This window comes from Silurus meridionalis, chromosome 1 (assembly GCF_014805685.1).
Source record: "Silurus meridionalis isolate SWU-2019-XX chromosome 1, ASM1480568v1, whole genome shotgun sequence".
NCBI classification, from domain to species: Eukaryota; Metazoa; Chordata; class Actinopteri; order Siluriformes; family Siluridae; genus Silurus; species Silurus meridionalis.
In genome coordinates, this window is record NC_060884.1 from 11,231,816 (window position 1) to 11,258,320 (window position 26,505).

Consider the following 26,505-nt stretch of genomic DNA (forward strand, 5'->3'; position numbering starts at 1 on the left):
CACTGGTAAATGCAGGCATTGGTAAGAATATTAACTCACCCCATATTGGGCACACTGATAACCCAATTTCTTATTAGTATTTATCAATAGCAAGCATCAAGAAATTTCAAATTTACTCATAGGTTACTGCAGTGGTGGGCTGTCAGGGCCAGCAAGGCCTTTTCTGCTGGCCTAAACACTATCAAAAACACTGACCTACATTTACAACCTAAATTCTAATATTTTTTTCATGAAACTGTATTAATTTATTCCCAGCAATCTATTCTCTTCAAACTCTTCATAGAGTTTCTCTTGGCTGCACTGCTTCCAGTATGAGTATGTGGATGTTAGATTCTGTCCAAACAGATTTTAGCCTCTGTGTGCTGCCATGTCAATCTAATCTGCCCAGGGCCTTTAGAATCAGTAGTGCTGGCCGATGTGCCTTAGATTATATTAGCAATGGGTCTGTTTCTTTAACCAATCAGATTTCAAGATTGGTTGTCAGAGGGAAACGGTTACAACCAAGTTCGACTAGCAAAACACACCTGTAGCACGCTGCACACATTAATACATCTAAATTAGAGTTTTTTAATGCCCACAATGGCTGACAGAGGAAGAGAAATTGATTTGGTCTAGGACATTCTTAAAAATAAATTTTCAAGAAAAGCTAGACATCTAGGAGACGTCGGCCAACCTCGAATCTAGCTAGCTTGTCTAAGCCCGGGAAATGGTTTGTTTGCCACTTCCATAGCAGTGCCTATGAGTGGTACCACTGGCATACAGCTTCTGAGGAGTGGTGCAAATTATGAGTATGCATCTCTGGTGAGTAGGTTGTATTTTGTTTAAATGTTTTATGTTTTTGCCATGTTATTAGACAAATATTGATTCTGAACTGCTCCAGATGGTGTAGGTGGCACAGTTGCGGTTGTAGTGTAGAGGTTTGGTGCTTGCTTTAGTAAAATAGTATTCACCCTCCATATGCGAAATGCCTCTCTCTCTGTAATGCCACGCATTGTCCTATTGCGTTTTGATGGTTTCTATATTTCATGGCGTATTGATGGTTTCTATAATTGTGACGTGATAGTGGTGGTATTAAGAGGTGGATTAAGTCGAGTAAGTCCCCACTGAAAGCCCAGGTACCAAATGCACGGTCCACCACTGGGATAATAGGTTAGCAGGTTAAAAAAAAGTAGATAAAAAAAAAAAATCAATAAACATTATATATATTGTATAGAGCACAAAAAGTACATAATAAGTTAACAGCTATAACAGTGATAATAAGCAACTTATATTTAAATTCGTACCTAAGAGGTTTTTAAAAATGTTTTAAACATAGGAATAAAATAAACAATAATCCACACTTGTTTTTGAAATGACTCATGGCATTTTTCAGAAAGCAAAAGTTCCAATAAATAGGAATGATTTAAAATTTAAAACAGCCTTTTAAATGTCTGACTCCCTGATCAGTGCCCTGACTGCTGAACTAAGAAGCTAACTGAAATCCGCAAAGCTTTTTCAGAATCTTAGTCCTAGCCATCTACTAAAGTTTTGTTCCTTTATAGAGCTATTAGGTCTGGTGCTCGACTTTAAAATCTCTAGCAAAATTTCTATCCAAAAATAAGTTAAAGTATTAATCATTAAAAACATGTATGGTCAATATAGATATAAAAATTACCTGCATCTAGTCACCATAAAAAAAGATTTGATGCTTTACTTTTTTTGTTTTGGTTGATTTTCTTTTGTTTAGAAAAAGTTTAATTTGGCGGGTGTTTTTATTCAGTTTCAAAGCCATAACGTTTATTTTTCAGCAGCTCCTTTTGAACTCACACATGCCTAAAATTATGTCTGGATATCTGATGGGTGCTCTTTATGAACTCTACTGCCATATGCCTCTCTAGATGAAGTACCCATCAGTGTTTATATGCAGTTCCCTATTAGCCTTGACACATTAACAGCCTCTAAATTGATTCCAGACCTTAATTTATAGGTGAGAGCAACATACACCACAACTGAATCACATCAGGTATTTATTTTACAGTGTAGTCAAGCATGGACACAGATAGCATTTGCATGCCTGGAGCCGACCTTTTCCCTTGCCAAACCCCCCCAAACTACAGTGTATGTGGGTGAGTGAAATGTTAAGCATGGTAAATCTCAAGGTGACAATTGCATGAGACATTTACAGTTGCTGTGTGTGTGAGATAGTTTGCACTACTAAAATCCTATTCAATGATTTATTCTGTCTCCTCAATCTTTTCCAGACTTTCCATTGGCAGACTTGATCACAGATGGCACTCCCTGTGATGATGGCTAGAACCATTATGTGATCAGCTTTCCTGATTGGCAGCCTCACCAGAGGTCTCGGGCAAACACACATCACATATCATAATAACACTCCTAGCACCAAATGTTAGGTTCATTCAAACTTACTGCAATCTAACTTTAAGGATAAACATGCTGTCAAGAAAAATACAAAATAAATAAATAAACAGTAAGAGACAGGCTAACTAGGGGTTCTTGCTCCCTTCACCACACTTATGGACTGTTGATGTTGACAGGTTTTAAATGAGTCTTGTTCAACCCATTTTAATCATGTTACCCTAGAAATTGATGAGCTGCTCAAACCCCCCCAGAGTACTCAGCTTTAACAAAGTCAAAGGTCTGGTGCTCAGGGGCATTTTGAGCGTTTACACAAGACAATTGAGAACGTTGGACAAACATGGAGTCAAGGAGACAAATTCACTAAAACAACCATCCAAGTCATTTAGAATGCATAGCAACATACTACCTCTAAACCCTTTAAACAAATGTGCTCAGAGTGGTTTTAGAGCTTATACTACAAAGAACTGGAATAAAAAAAAAAAAAAGAAATGTGTCCCTAATCAAAATGAAAGTAGTTCAGTGGTTCGATAATAATTTAATACAGCAGTGCTGCAGGCATAGTGCTCTGTGTGGATCATCACCATCATCTTCCCACCTGCCAGGAGAGGAAGTTCATTGCAGAGGGCTGCAGGCGGAAAGCGTGCCGCCAAACAAACGCCTCCTGTGCTGCGAAATCAGATTTCCAACAAGTGAGATTAATGTTTCTTGGAAGCATCCATATCCTAGCCTCTTCTCCTCCTGCCGCTTTAATGAGATAAGCTCCAGCTAACTTCTGGTTAGCTTGCCAAGATAAGGTCTCAACATTGAGCTGATGCCTTTTAAGGAGAGATGAGCTGGAGGACTGAGGTCAGGGTTGAGCGACGGAATGTGATGTTAATATACAAGACTAATCCAACAGCGGAAAATTGCACCAAGGATTAACTTTGCTTGTGGGTTCCACTTAATGAAAGCGAAATCCTATGGAATTTATTGAGGGTGGGTTGGGGGGAATTAAGTGAATTTTATTTGCCATGCTGACTGCAATCAAACAAGGCTACAGAATACTGTAAAATGTCTATTGAATTGAAGATGACTATATGTGTTTGTGTATGTGTTGGTGTGTTTGTTCCTGGATGAGAGTGATTGCTCATGAATAAATCAGCATTGTCTCGATGGTTTTGAAAATGCAGGAATATTAAATGACTGATGATTCATTTCTTACATAAAGAGCCCAAAGTGAAAAAAAGCAGTCCCAGCTCTTATCACAGTGCTCCTGAAGTTAAGTAAATAGCCTTTTATAAGGGATCACACACACATAACACACAAATGAAAAAGGGTTGAAACAGCTGGGTGTACAATTTGACCCAAAAATGAAAAAGTAAGAAAATTAAAAGTTAAATAGGTTGCACACTTCATGTTGTTATTCTCAGACACATTAAAAATGATTAGGAGATCCTGGGGCATGTAGGCAAATTTGTACAAGGTGTGCTCTGAAATTCTATTATTATGTAAATGTCTCTGCTAGCTTTGCACGTTTGATTGAGTTGGCTAATTACTTTACTAGCAGTCATTGTTGCTTTCTGTTGAAAAAAAAAAAAATATATATATATATATATATATATATATATATATATATATATATATATATATATATTTTTTTTTTTTTTTTTTTTGGGTTTTTTTTGTTTTGTTTTTGTTTTTTTTGTTTTTTTTCAGTGAAGGCAAGTTCTGAAATTTATAGTTTGCTGTATTCCAAGGGACTTCTGGTTTAAATCATCTTTACAGTCTGTAGTTTAGTCAGTTCCGGGATACCCTATGCATTCTTACACACTGTTTATAACTATAAGTGGTCTCGTTTTACATTGCAGTGACCCTTACGGCCTTGTGATCTATTGTATAGCAACACCTGCGGTGCACATCTGGGAGCTTTGAACCCACTAGGCCAATAATGTGAGCAATTTCCTTACAGTCTTCTGAGAACCACTGCCCTGCACATTTTCATGCTTTGCCTCCTTTAACACACCCAGTTCAATCTGTTTCAGGGTTGTTCATTCGCTTTTGGTTGTATCAGGTGAATTGGGAACAAGGAAAAACACAAATTGTGCAGGGGGAGGCACACTGAGAAACACTACATTACAGCCATACTGGAAGCTGGTGATCTGATCATGTAGGCATATATTTATGTCTTGCATTTTTTTCTGTTGTGCATTTTTATAATCTACATGCTGCTTTGCTCCTCATAATAATGTGAAAAATTTGCTGCTATTTTGTTTAGAATTGTGGGTATAAATAATTAATATCTCCAAATATCTGTTTTGAGAATGTGGATAGGCTGGATATCATGGACACACACAAATGTTGTGCATCCATCCATGTGTGATTCAAGTGTCACTAGATACTATTATTTAGATTATATATTTTCTTCTTTTAAAAAACTTTTTTTGTTGTTTTTTTTAAATGAGTAAAAAGAAGGATGTCTGAAATATTTACATACATTTCAGATTTTAATTTGGTATGTCCCCTTATTGCTTTAATAACAGTGAATGTGCAAATCCTTATGATGTATTTTAAATCAAATCCAGTTCAGTGTCATATTTTAATAAAAGAAATTATGAATAAGGAAAACCTTTTGTACAAATGATCAATATTACACATATGTTTACATTAAAATAGGGAACCAGAATTGGTGAAGTTGAATATTAAATACTAAATATTAATCACAGATTATTTCCATCTTAAACAAACTATATTCTTTTTGTCACAGGGGAGCTAGGACATTACATCGCTTAATAAAAAGGGGTTCCAAAGTAGTGGCTTTACCATAAGCTTCTCTCACACTGAAAAATAAGGGCATTTCCATCATTCACACTTTCAACAAAATTTCTCTTATACAGTGTGTAACATTAAACAAGTCATTAAATTTGTAAAAAAAAAAAAAGTAATGTTTTACACACTCGAGTTTGTCTATCACATCTGTTTTACATTTGGCATACATTTCTGTTAGTCAGATTTGCTCTTGAAAGATGCATTCCATATGCTGCCATTCATCTGACAAAGGGTTTTTATGCTTGATATGAATGACTGACAGCTCTTTCATTCCTTTTTTTATTATTTCCTTGGCTTTTGTTGTCAATTCTTAATTGAATGTTTTGCTTTTTGGCGATTGACAAGTGTGGATCGGATTTTTTTTTTTGCTTATAAACTGAGATTTATTACGAAATTTGCAAACATTGACAGAGTCTTTACAATTTAAACATCTAAATAATATGAGCTTTCAAGAAAATTATTTATAACCTACTTATACCTGCAACTCATAATAGTTCTCTCTGCATTCAGCCACTTAGCATTTACAATTATCTTGTTTCTGTTTAATTGCTAATACATTTCCTGATCAGAATCTGTTTAAACACTTCACATCTAATAGCAGTCACTCTGCTTAATATTCACATTGAACCAGACCTCTGAATATAGAATCATATGCTAACATGATAATTATTACTCAGGGCAGCAGCATAATTTTGCTACTACCCTTTTGAACTATGATGTCAGCCAAAGTAAATGTGAATTGAATTAACAAAGAGGCCAGCAGGGCTACTAGTAGCGTGCATACTTAACAGATGTTTGCAACACTCTCTGAAGACTTGTAATGACTCAGATGAAAGAGAGCAGCGTTCCTTTTTCCTTTATTGTACATTTCTATTCATCCTGCGCTCTATGATCTGAGCATGACTGTCAAACCTCTCGATGAATTTCACTCATAGAGTGTTGCTGCATTTGCATCAACATGCCTTTCAGTACTAATCAGTAACAATGGCTTCATGTTTGAGGAAACTGAATTTCCTTTAAGAGAAGGGTTTGGTAAAGGAATTGTTTTTTTTTTTTTAATATATCAACTGAAAATATGAATAGTTCTCTTTTAACAAGTTGTTATTAATAATATTTTAGCATTACACTTTTACATTACATGATTCATCCACATTGATTGAACATTGTTATTGGTATGCCAAGAAACAGATGAGTCTTATTTTGACAGTCCTTTTGTTTGACTCTGCTCTCATCTATTGACTGTGTACAGCTGAGCAATCAGGCTAGTTTGAACAGCATGCTTGCATTGTGTACTCCTGACAAAAACTTCAAAGATGTGAAGAAATAAACAAGCTAAAGAGTGTAGTGGACAATCACTTATAAGTTGCACAACAATAAAGTAATATTCCACTTGATAGAAACCCATTTTCATACAAAGGAAGTAAAGAAAGTGTCATCCAGTCAGGATGAAAAGGCAGTATGTACAGTATGTGTCAAAAAGAGAGAGGGGGAGACAGAGAAAGAGAAAAATACAGAGAGAAAGAGAGAGAGAGAGACAACAGGATACTGTAATAGCTTGCTGAATCACTGTCTATCTCAGAGGTCACCAAAATCTGCAGTGAATAACTTTTGCCCAGAGTGTTCTGGAAGCCACACCTCACATTCACTGCCTTTGAGTTGAGCTTTGTAAATACGACATCAACAGAAAATATGTCAAAAAGCTTTCTTTCATGAGTAATATGGCACTGTGGGGAAACAAGCAAAAATAGGCAGAGAATTTGAACGAAAATAGGTTATGTCCCTAGATAATGCTCATGAAAATTCATATATGTTAAAAGAATCGGCTTTGAGCACTTTTCCACATAGAACTAAAGACTTTTCTACTTAACTGACTTATTTTCTTTTTCTAGAATATCATTCAAATTGTTTTACATATTAATATTTAGCTGTTGAGACTCTTGTAGTAAATTCTAAGATTTCACAAACCCACCAATACATACCATACAAGGCTAGTTGACACAATGGAATTTTTTGCTATTTCATAAATAAACAATATCATGTAGGAGAATATAGTATATAGACAGAAACTATATGAATTGTGTTGTACACCGTCCAACATCTGATTTATGTTTTTCTGCCTTTATGTTTTTAGGAAACATAAAATAACATTAGAACAGTTTTTAAGAAATATGATGATCATGCACTTGCAGGCTTCTACAGTATAAACAGGACTTGGCAATCATGTAGGAACTTTGATCTATCAATAAGTGTGTAAAATTCAATTTGGGAAATTGCTCTCTTTGAAGGTAAAGCTCACTGCTATGTAGAGCTCGAAGGGCCAGACTGAAATTTAGGCCAACTGAAGTTGAAGTAATCAGTTTATGTATTTTTACCCTCAACTTGGAAGAGCAAAGTGGTCTTGCGAAGCCCAGATAAGGAAGTAATTGCTTTTGCTTTCTACATTGTAAAAGGAAAGCTCTCATTAGTGTGCAAGGCAGCGCATCTACTCACTGCAGAGAGCAGGAGACTCTTTGACTACCTGCGTTTCAGTTCCGTCTTCAGGAATCGGCTTGAGTCAAAACAAAAGCCTCTGTTTAAGTACCTCTGTTTGGACTGTGGCGGAAACTTGGTGACCTTAGAAAAACTGTTGACATGCCTGACTTTAACTGGTTCAAAGAAAAAGTGTCCTCTGTTGCATCCTGTACGGTTCATAGCTTCTTTTTCTGAATGTTTCCAAAGACACAGTGTGACAACAACTAAACAATCATTGCATTTAGTGCCTTTTGTTGAATAGGCAAATTATTGATTATTGATAATAATTGATTTATTGTAAGATTTCGAAAAACAGTTACAAGTTATTTAGAGCGATATTAATATCACAATAATCGGGAAGCATTTGCACAATTCTACACAGCATAGGTTCACAATAATGGCAATATAAGGTTAATAAAAGTCTAGATTGATTAACAAATATGCCTAAAATGTCAGTTCTTATACAGGAAAACCCCACATCTTGTTTTCGGTCTGGAAAACTTTAATGTGTTTCACTGCTCTGATGGCGCACATGCAAAAGCAGGCACTGATGCACTCTATGCCATATTGTGACATGGGAACCTCAATAAAAAAAGTGTTAAGGGCCAGGGGCATTTGCATTTTGGATGGCGCTGAATGAAAGCACTTGTTTGTCGTCCTGTGCCTCCGTGAAAGGCTCTATTAAGAGAGTGGTTTTCAAATCCCCCCGTTTAGCTCATATTAAACTTTGGAACAGAAAATGGGAAGTCTGACAGTTAATACATTTTTGTGTGGCTGTTTCACTGGAAGTGAAAAAGCTATGCATTTCAGGAGTTTTACTTTTGCGCTTTCAGTTCATTGGCTAGTTGCATTGCTTGGCTGCATTCAGGAGGTGTCTAGGAAACAAGTGCTTTATCTTGAAATTATGAGGGAAGAATCACAAGACTCATGCACAAACACACTGCCTGGAAGTTTATCACACTGCAAATGTCAGGTCTTTTAGCTAATAAAGACTCTCACTGGCTGTGGAACTCTAAGATTTATTGATTCCCACTAATCCAAAATTGATTTAGCTGAATAAGGGTGTATATAATGCAGGGGTTAGGGGTAAAATAATGAAAAAAAGGTTGGGGGATGCTTCAAAGCAACTTAAAAATAAAATATTTTTTGTAAACTTATCTCCCCTGCTGTTAGTCTGACAGTCTTGAAATCATAGCTGTATAAAATGCTCATTAGCTCATTAACAGTTGTTGGAAATTGTAGCCACAAACCCATTTTTTAGGAATTTTACTAAAAATTTAATCGGAACTCAAGCTAAAGCTAACAACATGAGTGCTACCTTGAGTGTTAGCAAAAAATGCATTAGCAATACATTTCTCCAGCCTGCCATGGCTAAAATCAGCCCAATAAAGAGCACTGAAGTTTATTAAAGCCATCTCCAGCAACAGTATCAATGAATTTCCACCATATGTGGACCACTACAGCACAGAGAATTCATAAAATCATTTGCAATGAATTGTACATTGTGCAAACATAACTATTTTAAAAGGAATTGCTCAAGTTCTTTCACCACACTGTTCACAAGAATGCTCGTGTTCTGTCTCTGCAAGAGGAAAAGAGTGTCAGTGACGTTAATCATATGTATATGTGTGTATATATAAGGAACTTTAAAGTTATGATAACGTTTAAGATATATTAACAATATATGTAAAGCTCCTTCTGAAGAAATTTACAGCATGTAAAGCAAGTCAGCAACATCTTACAGCCACAACTAGGTTAGCAAAATAATTATTTTATACATAATTCATATATGAATAAAGGAGATCAAAGTTAAAGACAACTGAAGGACAAGTTGCTATTTCACAACACTAATGAATGTACAAAATGCTGCCATATTTCAAAGTTGAAATACTGTACTTCAAACCACTGAAAGCAAGTAGGGAATGTGCTAAGGATAGAAATGCCTTTATATGCAATGATGGTTATTCTCAGCATCTGCCAAAGGAGTACCACATGTATCACACTCTTTGAAACATTTTTAAAACCATATAATTACCAACAGAATGAAGTGATCTTCCTTTTATTCCCAGCCCCACCCTTATATCCATTTCCAAATTTCTAAAATATTCCTATTAATATTTATGTGTGATGAATACGGTTGCATCCAACATTTGCTAATTTAGTACAGAGGACATAGTATGAGCAAACGTATCTAAAGAGAAGGAAACCATTGAGACAAATGGAGACTAAGACTAGTTGTATAAAAAGGTCCTCTACAAGCTTCTCTTTTCAGTGAACTTAAAATAATCTGCTGTGAGACATGTCTACAGAGTGCAGAAAGGTCTTTAGTTTGCTGTAAGTTTCATAACATTGCAATGTTGTTGGTATGTCTTTTATGACTCATTAGGGCTTATTGTATGAAATATAAGACAGGGCAACTCTGTTTCCCCCTAAACAAATGAACATACTGTAAACAGCAAGACCAGATTCAGGGTCACAGGTTTGATCCTGACACAAGTGATTATGTGCTATTCAAGCTATGTCCATATTAATCTGCATACATTTAAAAAAGCAACACATTTTGGCCTTCCTTCTACACTAAGACAGAGTCTCTGCCCAGCAAAAACACAATTGTTCACTTGGTAGTGTGAACTGAAACCACTGAGATATTCCAAAACTATGTATTTTTAGTCGGGTGATGCACAACAGCCAAAGTGTAACACTGTGGCTGTTGTGCCTGCTATCAAGCTCAATAGTTTAGTTAAATATTAATGTCACTTTGTGCAACCTTCAAATTGCATTTTTTTTTAAAGGGGATTGCATGTTCACTCACAATCGCATTCATTCAGAGAGACATGAAGTAAATACAAGGCTGATGAAAATGATGCAGGCCAAGTCTTCTAACGTTTTTATGCATGAAATTTATAGGGATGTAAGGTTTTTTTTAGCCTGTTCAGTCTTTGCAGCAAATATTTTAAATGCTTTAAAACTCTAGTGTAGATCGAGAGTGTTTTAAACAAATACAATTATTTTAGTTCTATTGTAATGAATATGGTCATACCTTTAAACCACTTCCTTTTGAAACTGGCACTGCTCAAAAGATGTATTTTTCCATCAAATCATCAACATTCAATAGTGAAATATAAGTCATTCAAATATTAATAAAAGCCATCTGAGCCATTTTACACTTTTCTGGGCGCATACAATACTAAATGATTAAACATACAAATATATGCCTTAAAATGACTCTATCACGTATAGTATTTCACTGTGTTGTTCCCTGAAAGCTTTCAGTATTCTTACCAGAAAAAGTAAGATTTAATGGATTTAATGCAAAATCCTTTCGACAGTTTTGTTATAAGTACTTAAGAAATCCCCTTCTGCTAGCCTAGGCTATGGAGATTCAACCAGGCAGTTGCTCAGTTATGCACTTCCAGATCCCCACCCCCTACTCTGACACTAAGCTAGCGATCTCCCCTATGGTGTCAAATGCTCATATCAGCAAATCTGCTTTCTAAATTAAAAACATATATGTTTACAGTCATTCTCGTCCACCTTGCAATTTATTTCATGCACTGAGTGTATATTTAGGGTATAGATTTGTATTTTTGTGAAAACTGTCACAACCATTTTTTTTCCCTCCATAAGTAATAAGGGGTGTTAAGGGATGCTTTCTTCTGCTGAGAACACAACATTTGAAATAAGGTTGCTGGGGGAAGGGAAATTGATCCAAATGATGTTGGGCTTGTGCATTTATTTATTTTTCTTTAAAGCCTTTTAGTTTTGAATATGTTCCCTGACAGTACAGATGAGATATTTTGGAAAAAGAATAGAATTTGGATAGAATTTATTTGAGCAAATTCACTTGACTATATATCTGGAAATACTGCCTATGGGGTGGATATGTGATGAGAAGAAATAATATGCTGATAGAGAATGAAATGAGAAATGAAAGCAAACACTAAGAAAAGGCTTGATGAGTTAGATGAGCCTTGCTTTTTCTGTTAGTAAAGATCAGAGCTCCTGATGGGCAGGAACCTCAGAACCACAATTAAGCGCTAATAAGATTACATCTAACCACTGGTGTGGAATCAAAGGGTGCGAACTCCATTAAAACATGGTGTCATGGTGTCATGAATCTTCAATGAAATTTCACTTTTTCTAATCAACCGATGTTCCTCTCTGTGCTTTCTTTGTGTTCCCCATGCAGGTAACCCCATGCAGTTCCTTTTTTCCTTTTTTTTTTCTTGGTGCATTCAAACAGACAGACTAAAACAATTCAGTCGAACCAGAATGAAAGTGGATTCAACTATTGTATATCATTTAAAACTGAGAAAGTGATTGTTCCTTAATTTTTAAAGCAAAAGTAACTACTATAAAAATGATCCCAATCAGTATAAGGACACATGGCATTTCACTGCATGTCGTACCCTGTATGTATGTGTATGTGACAAATAAAATTTGATTGGATTCGATTTGACATGGCTCTAATTTAGCATAATATTATTCTCATTCTCAAAGCAACTTGTTCACCCTTGTTGATCTCCTTGGCATCTTAGTAATTGTTCTGAGAGTAGCAATTGATCATATATTTTCTGCGCTGAGATAGCATTTCAATGAAAAAACCTCCTGTTGGTGTATTAATATTTGTCTATGCATGGCTAAGGCTGCTCAAACCCATTGTCCCTTTGGATCAAGATTGATTATGCTTTTAACTAGGAGATATAGATAAGTTCTCTTGCCATATTTGGAACTCAGAGAGTTCAATCCAATAGTTATTGATTGAACTGGGTCTATTCAAAATCAGCCACAGCAAAGCTGGTGCGCATGGGGACTGCTCAGTTTGGTGCAGAAAAATCCATATCCTCAGCAAGACACCAGAGACTATGCTTGACAAACATGCAATTGTGAACCCTGTTGATGAGAATTACAGAAACATTTTGGTAGACAGTTGATTAATGGCCATTGTTGTCTTATTGTATTGACTCGTGCCATTTTCAGCACCAGCAGTGACAGATTGATAAATGCAGACTGCAGCATGGTGTATCTTTGAGTAAATGCTGCCGGTGGCCGTCTCTCAACAGTGTGCATCTTTAATCCTTAGAGCCAGTAAGAGGCTGTAAGAATGCTTTGGTGCAATTAAAGGTCTATGAGAAAGCTGAACATATGTCCTACCCACTTTAGTAATCACAACCCTTTAGTAATTATTGTTCCTCCTTATTTTATAACTAATGGGGCAATTGTTAATCAAAACCTATATGAGATTCCTTTAAATTGGTTCTATTATAAAGACTGCTGCCAGAGATGCAGAAGGAAAAAAGCAAAATGGCTCCTTGGTACAAGGCACTACAAGGCTCATGCAAATGTCCCACACCCCATATTTCATCGGTCTCAAATGAGCCGGTAGAAAGTGCAGATATAGCAGAAAAAAGCAGTTATTGTGGTCTCTGGCCTCTGGTACATAATGGTGGTGTAATGCTGGTTGGGATGGTGTTGCTACTCTCTGCAGTTAATGAAGTAGCATCCCCCAACGCATTGGCTTACAATGTTGCTGATTGTGCTGTCTGTCTTCATTCGTCCCCCTAGCATGCAGGAAAAGGCTAAATCACAAAATATCCCAGCAGCACACATGTAACATGGCCCATGTCTATAACACTCCTTTTGTCTCTGAGGATTTGAGAATGGTTTTGTGTTTTAGTCGGTGTTATTGCTGACCTTGTATATACTATGTGAATTGGCACTGAGCTACTCTCTATAGTGATTGGCATACTTTAAGCAATAAATTGTCTCCATATATATATATATATATATATATATATATATATATATATATATATATATATATATATATATATACACACACACACACACACACACACATACACACACCTTTATTTAGCTTGTAGTTAGATAGCTTCCATATTGACTGCTTGGCTGGGGTGCAATGCATTTGGGACATTGACTCTTTGACTCATTGTGAGGGATGATACAGCTTTGATTACACTGAATGCAAAATTTGTTCTATCTATCTGCACACACACACACACACACACACACACACACACACACACACACACACACACACACACACATACGTATGTACACCATTCATACGTCCCATTAAGATAAATGCCAAAAACCCTTAACTTTCATTTCCAACTCAAGCTTGCCCTTTCATGCTTGCCAATAAGAGGGAGGAACCGACATATTGTTCATTACAGGCAGAGTGAAGTGCAATCATTCATTCCCAGCCACAACCCTTTATGAATTCCTGGCATATCTACTCACTCCAACGCTCAGTCATTGCCGATAGCAGGTAAGGGTTCCTCACCCTTCTTTTTGCACAATGGGGAGTTAAAAATGTGCTTTCTGTATTTAACAGGAAAACAAAAATGTTTCAAAAGCAATCACTTCTTTTTTGCTACATTTAAACACTAGTAGCACATGTCTCACTCTAAGCATGAGTGATGAAATGCTTGCGTTAGCAATCACTGCTAGCTGTGCTTTGCCATCCGCACATCAGAGCATGAAAGCGGGCTGGCGTGACTCCACTGCTAATGCTAATGCTCCCAGCAGCGTCTGGCAGCAGCACTACTACCAATCCATTTTCTATTATTTACACAGCAGTAAGGTTGAAAAAAGTCATTATGGCAACAAAAGGCTTCTGCGTGGTAGTAATGCTAGCCTTATGTCTGCATTAAGTTTCAGTGGATGAGTTAGTTTGAAGGCCCAGATTACGACACTATTTATTATATATAAAGTGACTTTGTCTGCTGTACATTTGTGTACTTTCTGTAACACTTATACAGTTAAAGTAATCTTTGTAAAAGTGGTTTTGAAGCATGAGGGTACAGAACATAATCTAACAATCAAAGTATGAGAATGCGGTGTTGGTGCTTGCACTCATTTTCTTCATGAACAGCCATAAAGACCTGTATCATGTCTGTAGTTTTATAGAAAGACAATAAATGCAGAAAGGGGCTGTTTATGCTTGGGAGTGGCTGCCTCGGCATGAATGGAGAAGAGGTCGTGTGAGTACTTATGGCACCTGGCACAAAAATTATCCTAAGGAATTCAGGGTTAAATTGATGGATTGGCACAGTGAAGCTCAAACTGTGAGGGCCTGAAAAAAACAGGTGGGTAAAATATTCTGGAAAGGAAGGGTGGGTTGTGTTTTTTTATTCTTATTTAATATTAACTACAGATTCTTTAGTCTGAGCATCTATAATGAAATTAGATGCAGAACAGAAGAAGAGGAACAGAAGAGTTTGCCATGAACTCTCTCTGTCTCTCTCTCTCTCTCTCTCCCTTCCTGTTTCTTACCACCTTGTCTCCATTTCTGCATTGTGGCTAGCCACACACATAAAGAGGACAAGGACATCTTGACCACAGGAAAAATCATGCTATGTCAGAGATAGCTGTGTGTACATATGCTGAAGAGTGTGTAACACATATCAGGGCTGAAGTAAAAGAAGACCAGGTGTCACCAAGGGCCCCATGTGTTAACAGTTACCTACTGTAAGTGTGTTAGCTATGGTCAAGTCAACACTAAAACAAAGAAGAGCTGCAGCCACCTCAAACACGCCAGATGTGAAAAAATACACTTACTGTCTGTGATGAATCAAGTGTAAGCTGCCTGTCATTCGCAGCTGGTGATCTTCGAATGTGGACAGACCTTATTTGTCCACTCTGTTAGTATGACTGACAGCCCTGTAGTCCAATTACCAGCATGCGGTGCTCCACTCTGTGAGGGTCACTTTTAACAGGGCAGAAACACAGGCAATGTGCCATTTAAGCTGACATTTAAGATCTCAGATATTTTACAGACCTAAGGAGAATCCATATATATATATATATATATATATATATATATATATATATATATATATATATATATATATGCACATGAAAAGCTGGCTGTAAGTCAATCACTCATCACTCAATACATTTTCTTACCCTTGATTTTATTATCCACAATTATAATTACTTATCTGGTGAACTGTTGCTGGTGTTCTTTAAAAAACTGGAATGGAACAAAAGCTTTGAGAACCTGTTTTGTTTGCATCACTCCTCTGCATGTCAATGTGTACAATAAATGATGCTTAACTGAAACCAATTTAGTGTGAGTGATGTTCCAGGAAGCTTACAACCTTTACAATAACATATTCCAATAGTCTGAGCTAGACCTGAATAGTAACAAACACACAACTCAAAACAAGCTAAATTCACCATGAAATCTCCCAGGCAGTTGGAATAAATGCAGGAAATATAGGAAATTGGTGCTTTAATCAGCCATTATAAACATCAAAAATAAACAACAACAACATTAAAAGTCATGAACTCCACAAAACCTCTAAAAGTGCACTGATGTGTCTGGAACTAAGACATTAGTAGACATCCTGTAAATTATGAGGTTGGCCATCAATGAAACTGACTTATTTGTCTAGCATATTTAACAAATGCTCAAATGGATTGAGATCTGGGTGAACTATGAGGCCAAATCAGCAGTTTGAACTAATATATCTTAATGCTGCATAATATATTCCACTCCTTGACAGATGACACTGTAACAAGATAATATATTAATTATCTTGTAATTATACTATATAACAATATTCATTTCACCTGTCACTGGTCTTAATGTTTTGGTTGAACAGTGTATTTTAAAAATAGTCCAATGCAAATGGCATGACATTTCTGGCAGGACTTATTGTTCCAGAAGGCAATATTTTTGAAACAAAATAGCACAAAATATGTTATTGGTTACAAGTGTTTTCATAAATTAAATGATAATTGATTGGCATATGGCAGCCACATAGTTCACACATCTCAACATGATGATATTGTAGGGATGCAGATATTTAGCTGGCAGTTGGGGATTTAGCATTTTAAAGATTGTTTGAAAGATTGAGTTTTATTTAAAATTAGCCCAAAAGAAGAAGAAGAAGATTTTGATCTCGAACTTCGAATAACAAAGAAGATTTAAACAAAAATGTGGCACATAGCACTTTGTTCTTGATAACTTAAATATCAAACGTGCAAACATATGAACTGATATGGTTATATATCACTAACACTACTGTTTAGGACTCTTACTGGTAATGCTTCCAGGGGATCATTAGAATGGAACACTGTGCTGTCTATCACAGTCCATCAAGTCATCTAAGGAAAACACTTTAAGGATCCTAAACACTCCAAATAATTCGGGAGAATGTAGACCTATGTAGATTGCAGTCATTGGCTGACTGCCTGAATTTTTAACAAATCTTTTGTTTGTTTTTTTTTGTACTGTTGTCTGGTTCTCATTAATACAACTTATTTTTTGTCAGCTCTATTACATTAGTGGTTGGGTAAAGTAGCAAGTTACATACATAATGCACAAGAAATTAAATTGTTTATTTTTTTGTTTGATGTTTATATTTTTGCCATCCACAAAAATGAGTTATTCATAAAGTGTACTTTATGTTAGCTACTATAGGTGCATTCCTCAATTGTGGTACATTTAAATATTAACCATGTTCCAGCAATTACTATGTAGCATACTCTTATTAACACTTTATGATTGCATTAACCGCCATTAAAAAAAAAAGGAAAAAAAAAATTAAATCTCACACTATTTATTTGTTTTAATCTTCTGATAAGGAGCATACGTCTGGAGTCTGAGTCTGAACTATAAATGCAAAAGGTCCATACAATCGCAATTTCATTGAGACATTATAATATTACATTTTCTACACTGTATACTTGGAAATCCTAAAAGACATTAAGCCCGTTGTAGTTTTGTAATTTCTGTAATACTGTATATGAAGGAAGAGAGAATAATGTGGGTGAGAATATAAAAGAAAAAGCAAGTTCCCTTCAAAAAGCATATGACAAACAAATAGGATTTGGCAAACACAAAAAGTCACATGGAGAAAAATCATAAAGGTTACTGGTTCTCTGCAGGTGTTATACCAGGTCAAATGTGTAATTATGAATGTGGGGATTGTGGTCCCTAATCACAACTCGCAACTGATAAATAGTTTGAATGGTTTGGCATTGTCTTCTTTAACAGTTGTTCATTAAAGAACATTAGAATCTGCACTATAACTGCTTTTTTTGTTGCTCATTACAAATCTTTTCCTTTTTTCCACAAGGACAGTCACAAAGACAAGGTTACCAGGTTCTCATTGCATTATCTAATATATAATTCCCAAACAGTCTTCACAGTGAGGCATAAAGTCTTTCAAAATATATAGGACAGGCGAATTAGGGTAAAATATTATGTTATATAAAGAGCTTATCTATATATCTTTTTTGTAATTCACACAATGCACTTTGGCACGATAAAGCAAATTACACTCAAGATTTGGCAAGAGAACTTGATCCTTTTCTTCTTATAGTCTTGCTGCCAAATGCAGCATTGAAAAATGTAAACTCTGAGTGATAGATATTGCATAAACTGTTTCTACAGCACAACTACTTAGCATGCTCTGTGCGTTCATTTTGTTTGTAGTGAAAGCTCATGATGAGCACACTGATGCTCAATTAGGGGATAACAGTGTTGGGCTCAAGGCTGTAAACAAGATTTTGCAATTCAGAGCACATGAGCGCAAGTTGCATACAGTTTGGTCTCCACCATAAATGTTACTGAAGCATCCTGACCTGAAATGCAGTGTCCATTACAGCAGTAGAAAATGGACTGAATGCTATTGAGGTAGAGTTTGTGTGGGTCTGCCGGTCTGTGTGACAGATAGGCTTTGTGGTCTGAGCCAAATTGGAGCGTTTATTAAGAACATAGCTCATGGTATACAAAAAAGGGAGAAATGCATTAGACAGAGCATGAAAGCAAACAGTTTACCCACACAGGCAGTTGTAAGCAAGCATCTGGCATCCATTTTTTTGCAGGCTCGTTAAACAGAGATATGCAGTTTTACACCAAGTCATTTAGAGTCTGCGGACAATATGCAGTGGAAAATAGGACACGTGCACTATTCTGACTTTCTCAAAGCAGGCAACTAGTAACTGTGATTAACATGATTAAAACAGATTTGTTGCCAATACTATAGTTTTTTATTACACAATTTAGAACTCAGTTGTTAGGATATGTTGATTAAGGATACTATGAGACTCAAAGGCTACCCCATTTCCATGTTTATACAAGATTTAAAATGGTGTCTTCCTGTTACAGAGAGCGACCTATGGCTGAAAGGAATGGGAAACCTCTGCATGTTTCATATCACGTCCCATAAACACAATGAGCCTTTTCACTGCTAAGGTCCCCATGGCTGTCACATCTATCCTACTTCATCTTTTCTTTCCCCCATCCATTTGCCCTTTCCGCAATCATGGAGTTCCTACAACTTTGCGAATACCCCTAACTGTCTTCATTGGTGAGTACATGGGACAAAGGTTGCTATTTCATTGCTAGACGAGAACATTCATCATTTTAATGGTTCTTGCCTTTTACACATATTCAGCTTCCTACGGGCTAAGCTCCAGTTTTTGTCACATATTCTTCACACAGAGTAGATTTAAGGTACACACCAAAATACATTTCTGACAATGTTTATTGAAATTCAGATAACCTAGTGTGAATCGGATAACATATTTAAATACAGTAACTGCTTTATATTAAATCTACTGTATGAGTAAAAAAAACAACACTTCTATTAAACTGCAATGCACTGCAACAATGCAATTATTAACTAAATATTAAAATACAACATTACTTTACATGCTGATTGTTATCGCTTCTGCAATATACCACAGTTAATGTAGATTTCTGTTTGCCCTTTGTTTGCTTTTTTCAATACTAAAAAAATTTTCTGTGTTGTTACTACAGACACCAAGGCAAGCAAACGAGCTGCAACAGAACAGCAATGGAATCACCAACAGCTGGTGGGTGCTTCGCACACACCCATGTCCACCACTCCAAACGTATTTTTTCCTCTACATCAGAACGTTCACAATATATCTATTTCATATCACTGTATAATGCATTGTTTTTTTCATGGTCCATTATAACACTCCTATACCATACACTAAATGAGTTATCTTTAGTAAAATAACACCATATAGGGTAATCTTACAGGAGTGTTATAATGGACCATTAAAATAATAATGCATGATATGGTGACCTGATATAGCTACATTGTAAAAAATACTGGTATATAAGGGACAATGTATTGATTAAAATCTGTAAACCTATAATATCATAACACATTTTATTAACATGTATTTAAATGTTATGTTTATGTTTATTAGGACATTAGCATTATTTTTATACTTTATTTAAAAACAGTTACGTTTCTGCAACATCTCATTGTTAATAATCTGCTAATCTAATCTGTGTAATGAAAATCCAGTACAGTATTTCCTATGTCTTTCTGAATAACACCATCAAACATTTTCCTTTCATATACAACACACGAGAGTTCTCTTTGATATGCCATTATTTAAAATTGACAAAGTATGGTAATTTCCATTGCATTTTTTTTTTTACTGGGTGGAAATCATCTTGCAACCAGAGCATCCGGCTTTCCTTTCTTCCATTCATCCATCGAAAGTCTACTGAGCAAAGCGGTCCCTGAGCATGTGTGATAACATTGACCTCACTTTCCAGTTTGTCCTTCAATGGCCTGAGCAGATTAATTGGTTGTGGCCATCCACTAGCTCAAGGGTCCTGTTTAATAAGATATGTTCTTTGCTGTGCTCGCCCCTAGTGTTTCTGCCCTCCCCCCAGTGCTCACTGGACAGCAAAGGGTGTCATTCATGTGCACTCATGCTTGTAAGGCAACCTCTCACCAAAGTCATCTTATTTTGGATTACAAGGAAATTCATGAGTGACAACACAAGACTGTACAATTAATCATGATAACGACTGTTTTTGTTATTATTTATGAATAAATAGAATTTAATCAATTGTTTAATTTGGGAACTTAGCTAAAAATTCACATTCAGTTCCCAATCTTTGAATCTATCTTATTGCATAATATGATAGCTTCTTATTTATTAATACCATTATCCTTTTGCAGAGTCAAAATGAATACAGTGACAATCCTTTATTTACAGTACAGTATACAGTGTGAAGTTAAATGCTGTAATAAAGCATACACACACACACACACACACACACACACACACACACACACACACACACACATATATATATATATATATATATATATATATATATATATATATATATATATATAGGTGTTTATTTACTACAGTACTTGTTTTTAGTTCAATTAATTGTTCTTAACATATAATCGTATTGTTTGTGCAAGTAAGATAAAGATTATATGTCTAATTTCTAATTATATCTTTCATTTATACTTCCTGTATTTACCCTTAGCTAAAACAGGGGAACCACTGGCCAGATGAAGACCCACCTGTATGTTTACAACCATTCTGACTTAGTATGTAGTGCAGAAACAGTTTATTAAGTATAGAGCTGTAATATTACTTTCAGTACATATTGCAACCTGAAACTGATATACAACATTTATGATTTAAGAGCAAATAATGAATCAGCTGCATGGTAGTAAGTTCCTGGTCACGATTCCCTTAATTATATGCTCTAGACATTCCGAAAACTTGTCAACAATGCATTTTATTGTCACTAAGATGTTTATTTAGTAGCACATATACATTCAACCGTTATTTAAAATTGTGTAGCACATGCCTTACTAATAGGTGTATTTTAACAAAATGTATTTGTGTATAAGAAGATGCCTCATTGAGCACCAGTTGAGCTGAGGATGAAACATTCACATGCATTGATTATGTTGGCCCACTATCTTTTATATATATATATATATATATATATATATATATATATATATATATATATATATATATATGTGTGTGTGTGTGTGTGCGTGTGTGCGTGCGTGCGTGCATAATGCCCCAATTTGTACATCTAATTTACATTAAATATGTATGCAGGTCTTAAGATAGTGGGCCAACATAATCAATGCATGTGAATATTTTATCCTCAGCTCAACTGGTGCTATATGAGGCATCTTGTACATTAATACAAAGAAAGGCATGTGCTTAAAAAGTGCTGTGTGTTCGGATTCACACACACACACACACACACATTATATATATATATATATATATATATATATATATATATATATATATATATGTATGTGTAAATATATATATATATATATATATATATATATATATATATATATATATATTTTGTTTTTTTTGTTTTTTAAGTGATTTCATTACCTATACTTTAATGCCCATCTACAGTACTATTCATGTTATTTTCTATTATTATTTTCATATACATGTACCATATTATATTCTTACTTTTACTGCATTATTTATTTATTTTCACCACCCTTTATGTCATTTGCTTTATAAAGATACTGTAAACCAAATTCATTAACCATAAAAACAGTTATAGATTTTGCTGTTATTTTTAATTTCTGAAGAGACCCATTTCTCCTTATGTGTGAGGTGCAAATTTAAAATTCATATAAACAGGCTGAGTAAAAAACAATTTTTTTGTCCATCATGCCTTTAGTGAACTACATGGTAAACACAGTAATGCTATTTTTCTGACATTTGCTTCACTCTTTCTTTCAAATATTCCCCATCCTACTGCGGTTTTCCCTAAACCCAACCCTTTTCTTCTTTTCTAAGTAAAATGTCATATAGCCTCAGAAGACTGCCACTTGGCATGAAAAAGAGTGCAAAAAGGCGTACCGCATATTTTGGCAAGGGCGCAGGTGTTTTTGTTGTGAGTTCATATGGCTGAATTGGGAGTTGCATATGGAGATGGAAGCACCGCTTTGGATTTGATCTCTGGCTGTGATAGCTAGATATAAATAGTAAAGGGTTCAATGAATATCATCAGGGACAATGTGGATTTTTACTTTCACATTTAAAAAAAAAGAATTGTTCTCCACCATAGATGTAGGTAGAGCCTTTTCCTGCAATCTAATCAGAAGAAAGGTACCATAAAGGAATTTTTTTAATAATCAATCCAAATTATGATGTGGAATTATGATTATAAATTGTGAAAAAAAATCCAGTCTTGCCCACTGTGTTGTGTGTTGAATCCACTGCCTGGCACCTGCTATGCATTTTGTGGAGTTGTAGCTCATCCAATCAGTTAATTCCTTTAATTAGTTTGGAGAGGCAGAGAAGAATTTGCCCTAATTTTCTGTGTGAGGAGCTAGTGGCCTCAATAGGACAGGCTTGGCACATAAATGTTCATTAGAATGGATGAGTCTGTTATAATAGGCTTGAAAACTGGCTGAAAAAAACATTTGGAGGAATTTTTGCAATATATATTTTTACATTTATATGGTTGGTATTTGAGCATTTCAACCGAGATATCATCTGATTAACATAAGGAGCTATCATTGAGATCTTCACAGTCCATTAATCATTGCATATTAAATTAGGATTTAAAGGTACACATCTGATTTGTTTTTTACAACAGTTTAGTAATGAACACCAATCAGCAATAACATTAAAACAACTTGCTATATACCGTGTAACTTCCCCTTGTGACATTAGAGCAGCTCTGATCCCTCTAGACATGAACATCACAAGCCCTCTGGAGGTGTTCTGTGATTTCTGTGTGTGTGCTGCAAGTTGCACTCTGGGGCCTCCATGGATCAAAACTGTTTGTCCAATACTTCAAAAAGACGGTCAGCTGAATTAGAATCAAGATAATTTAAAGGCCATGTCGACACCATGAACTTTGTCATGTTCCTAAAACTTTTCCTTGAAAATTGTTTGCATTGTGTCAGGTAAAAAGACTACTGCTATTAAGGGTTGTGTTTGATCTGTAACAATGTTAGGCTTAGTTTCTTCCGGAAGTGCATCCTGGGGCCATTTCCTCATCAGGTAAGCAATGCACATGCACTTAGCCATACGCATTATGTAAAAAAAGAAAAAGAAAGAAGAAACAGACCAATATCATACCAGACCACCGTTTAATGGTCCAATTCCAATGCTCACAAGCTGTATTTATTATAGATTTCGGGTTTTAGCACATGAATTTTGAGAACTTATAGTTCACTCAATGATTAATATATCCTACTACATGACTAGCTTCACTGTAATGAGATATTCACCTATCAGTAGTTTTAATGTTATGGCTGATCTGTGTATATAGCCCGTTTTTGCACGCTACATTGCTCTGTGTCAGTTCAGTCTGTTTCACAACTCTTGACTTCCTGAACCAGTAACCAATCATCCACTACCCAATTCAATTACAATGTCTCAGTCCACTGGAGTCTTCTGAAAGCAGCCCACTGTCTGTCTCTAATGCGAATTTAATTGTTGTCATTAAATCAGTGTAGCTCATCTCGCAGGCGCTTTCTCTCTGAGATATAATTTAATTTTATATCATTAAAGCCGAGCTGCAGTGATCAGGTTTCGCAACAGATCGGAAACGGGAATGCTCATGAAGTGTTGGTGAAAATGGTGTGCAAAGGGTTGCTGTTTTTGTAAGATAATGAGATTTCAATGCATTACAGATATCCTGTAGTACATATTGCACTCAGGATTCAGACGCTTGTAAATGGGTGAGAATAATGAAATAGCAACAGGCATGTTAGAGAGAAGCAATAACCTACTCTACTCTCAATTTCAAAACCCTTCTTTACTCTCTACATTTCAAACAATCAGTTACAAAAACAGTATCTATAAGTAATAGTTGTTGTGTTCGGCATCAGCATTAGACAATTACAATACAGCAAAGTAAGTACCATAGCAAAGCTCACACTAAATATATTGTAACAAATATTTGAACGTAAATAACAAATTAGTTCAATTTCTGAAACACAGCATGGAATGAAGTGTGCTTTTTAGTATTCTGATGCTGTGATTTTTCTGGAGATGGCTCTACAGTTTACATTACCATAGGGAATAAGAGAAAAAACAAACAAAAAAAATCACACAATTAAAAAAAGTGTGTGTGTGTGTGTGTGTGTGTGTGTGTGTGTGTGTGTGTGTGTGTGTGTGTGTTATTTGTATAAAAAGGAATGGAGAATAATATACGCAACTCGTTCTAGTCGTACAACTTCATACTGTTCAGTAGTAAAGCTGCAAAATAACGCAAAGCGAACGTGATGCTTGAAATGCGCTAAGGAAATTTACTATGGACAGTTTTATTTTTAAAGTAAATCATTACTTAACACACTGGGGTCAGTGACTTATCCATCAACACATTACGCTGTCACGACGACATATTAAGTGGATGGATTAAAAAAAAACACGTGCTTTTTTTGTGTGATTTACTTAAAAAACATATTAGTGCAAATAAAACTGTGAATAGTATAAATATTTTGCCTACCTTTCGGAGAGTCGGAGTGTGTGTGTAGCGAGCGATAGCTGAGTGAAATCTGGCGTGGAAATGCCTCTCGTGCGAGATTCTCATTCTCTCATTCGCGCTCTCTCTCTCTCTCTCTCTCTCTCTCTCTCTCTCTCTGCTAAAGAAAATAAAGTAACGCAACAGCTTTGCTCTGCTCTTTGCTCTGTTCTGAGAGAGATCAGTTGCAGTCAATGGCTTTTTTTTTTAGAAATCCATGGCAACCGAGAAAAAAATCTCAACAACTTCAGCACGCTGTGACCGGGTTAACGCACACGCCTGCACACACACACACACACACACACACACTCACGCACGCACGCACACGCACACACATTTACACACACGCAATGACAGCGACATTATTCCCGGGAACATTATAACTAGCGCTAGGTATTGACGCGGGTTGTTTGGGGGAAGGGGTCTACTTGGAATGTTTTCTAAACCAATACTCGGGGCAATTCATTGCATGTTATTTAATTACGAAAAAAATATGAACTGTGTTTGTTGTACTATATAGGCTTGTCATAGCAGGTCTGACATTTCGACATTATGATTATACTATTTGTTATTGTTTTAAAGCTTTCTAGGGATTTTACAGTGTACAGTAAAATCAGCTAAGAGGATGGGGGGGGGGGGGTGTTCAGCACCTCAGACAGCAGCTTCTAATCGCTGCTCAATTCAGTCTGTCAGCTGTCCGGTTTGGGCTGATGGTCAAGGAACCAAGCTGAGGAAGTGGACAGTTATAATGGGCTTAATTTTTTCAGGGTCAGAATTGACTTAGTACCACTGGGCGATAAGCACGAGAATCCCTTCTAGATGCACGCTCAGACACATATCAAATTATTCTAGGAGCATCAATTTGGTCAGTTGGAGGAAAGTAGAGAGCCTGAAAGAAGCTTATGTGATCACATGAGTAGATTTTCCCCACATACAAGACGATATTTAGATCTCAGGATCCGGGTTTCCACAATTAAAAATCATTAGCCATTAAACCTTACTATGATTAAAATAATAACTAAATGTTTTTCATTGAATTGTGCACTTGTGAAACATCATTAAATCTTTTTAATGATGATAATTAAATCACAATAATAGGCACTATTAATGCCCAAGGTCATCTATTGGTCTTCCAATGGTAACCATTAGACATACGCCACTAACAAAAGGCAACCAACTGCTAGTAAAGTCCCACAGAGATAATTACAGTTTCTATAAAAAATCCAATACAACTCCCATTATAACCATTAAACAGTTACCAATTTTATCCATCTTAAGATTTTTGTAGAACCAGAGCTTATGCCCAAACTCCTATGGAATACAACAGAGATAGATTACGGGATACACCAAAATTAGGAGGTCAGCCCAACACATACTACTACATAAAATACCCATAGCACCAGTCTAATAGAGGGCACTGTGCATATTTGCAGTGGATCTAGAGCGTATTCTGGAAACATTAAGAGCTGAGAATTGATTATACATACAATACACACCACATTTACACAATCATCCAC

General features: G+C 35.9%; 1 protein-coding gene across 5 annotated transcripts in view; it reads right to left on the reverse strand.

Annotated features, from left to right (window-relative positions):
- Positions 1–25,242, reverse strand: part of chl1b (cell adhesion molecule L1-like b) — an 84,403-nt gene extending 59,161 nt beyond the window's left edge. For 2 of the 5 annotated variants that reach the window (XM_046847086.1, XM_046847048.1), the window contains exons 1-2: positions 24,974–25,242; positions 15,265–15,412 (exon numbers count right to left, since the gene is read on the reverse strand). The gene's annotated coding sequence lies outside the window, so the exon portion shown is untranslated. The remainder of the gene's footprint in view (positions 1–15,264; positions 15,413–24,973) is intronic. The other 3 variants (XM_046847097.1, XM_046847104.1, XM_046847061.1) reach the window with 3 other exon arrangements.
- Between the last annotated feature and the right edge of the window lie 1,263 nt (positions 25,243–26,505).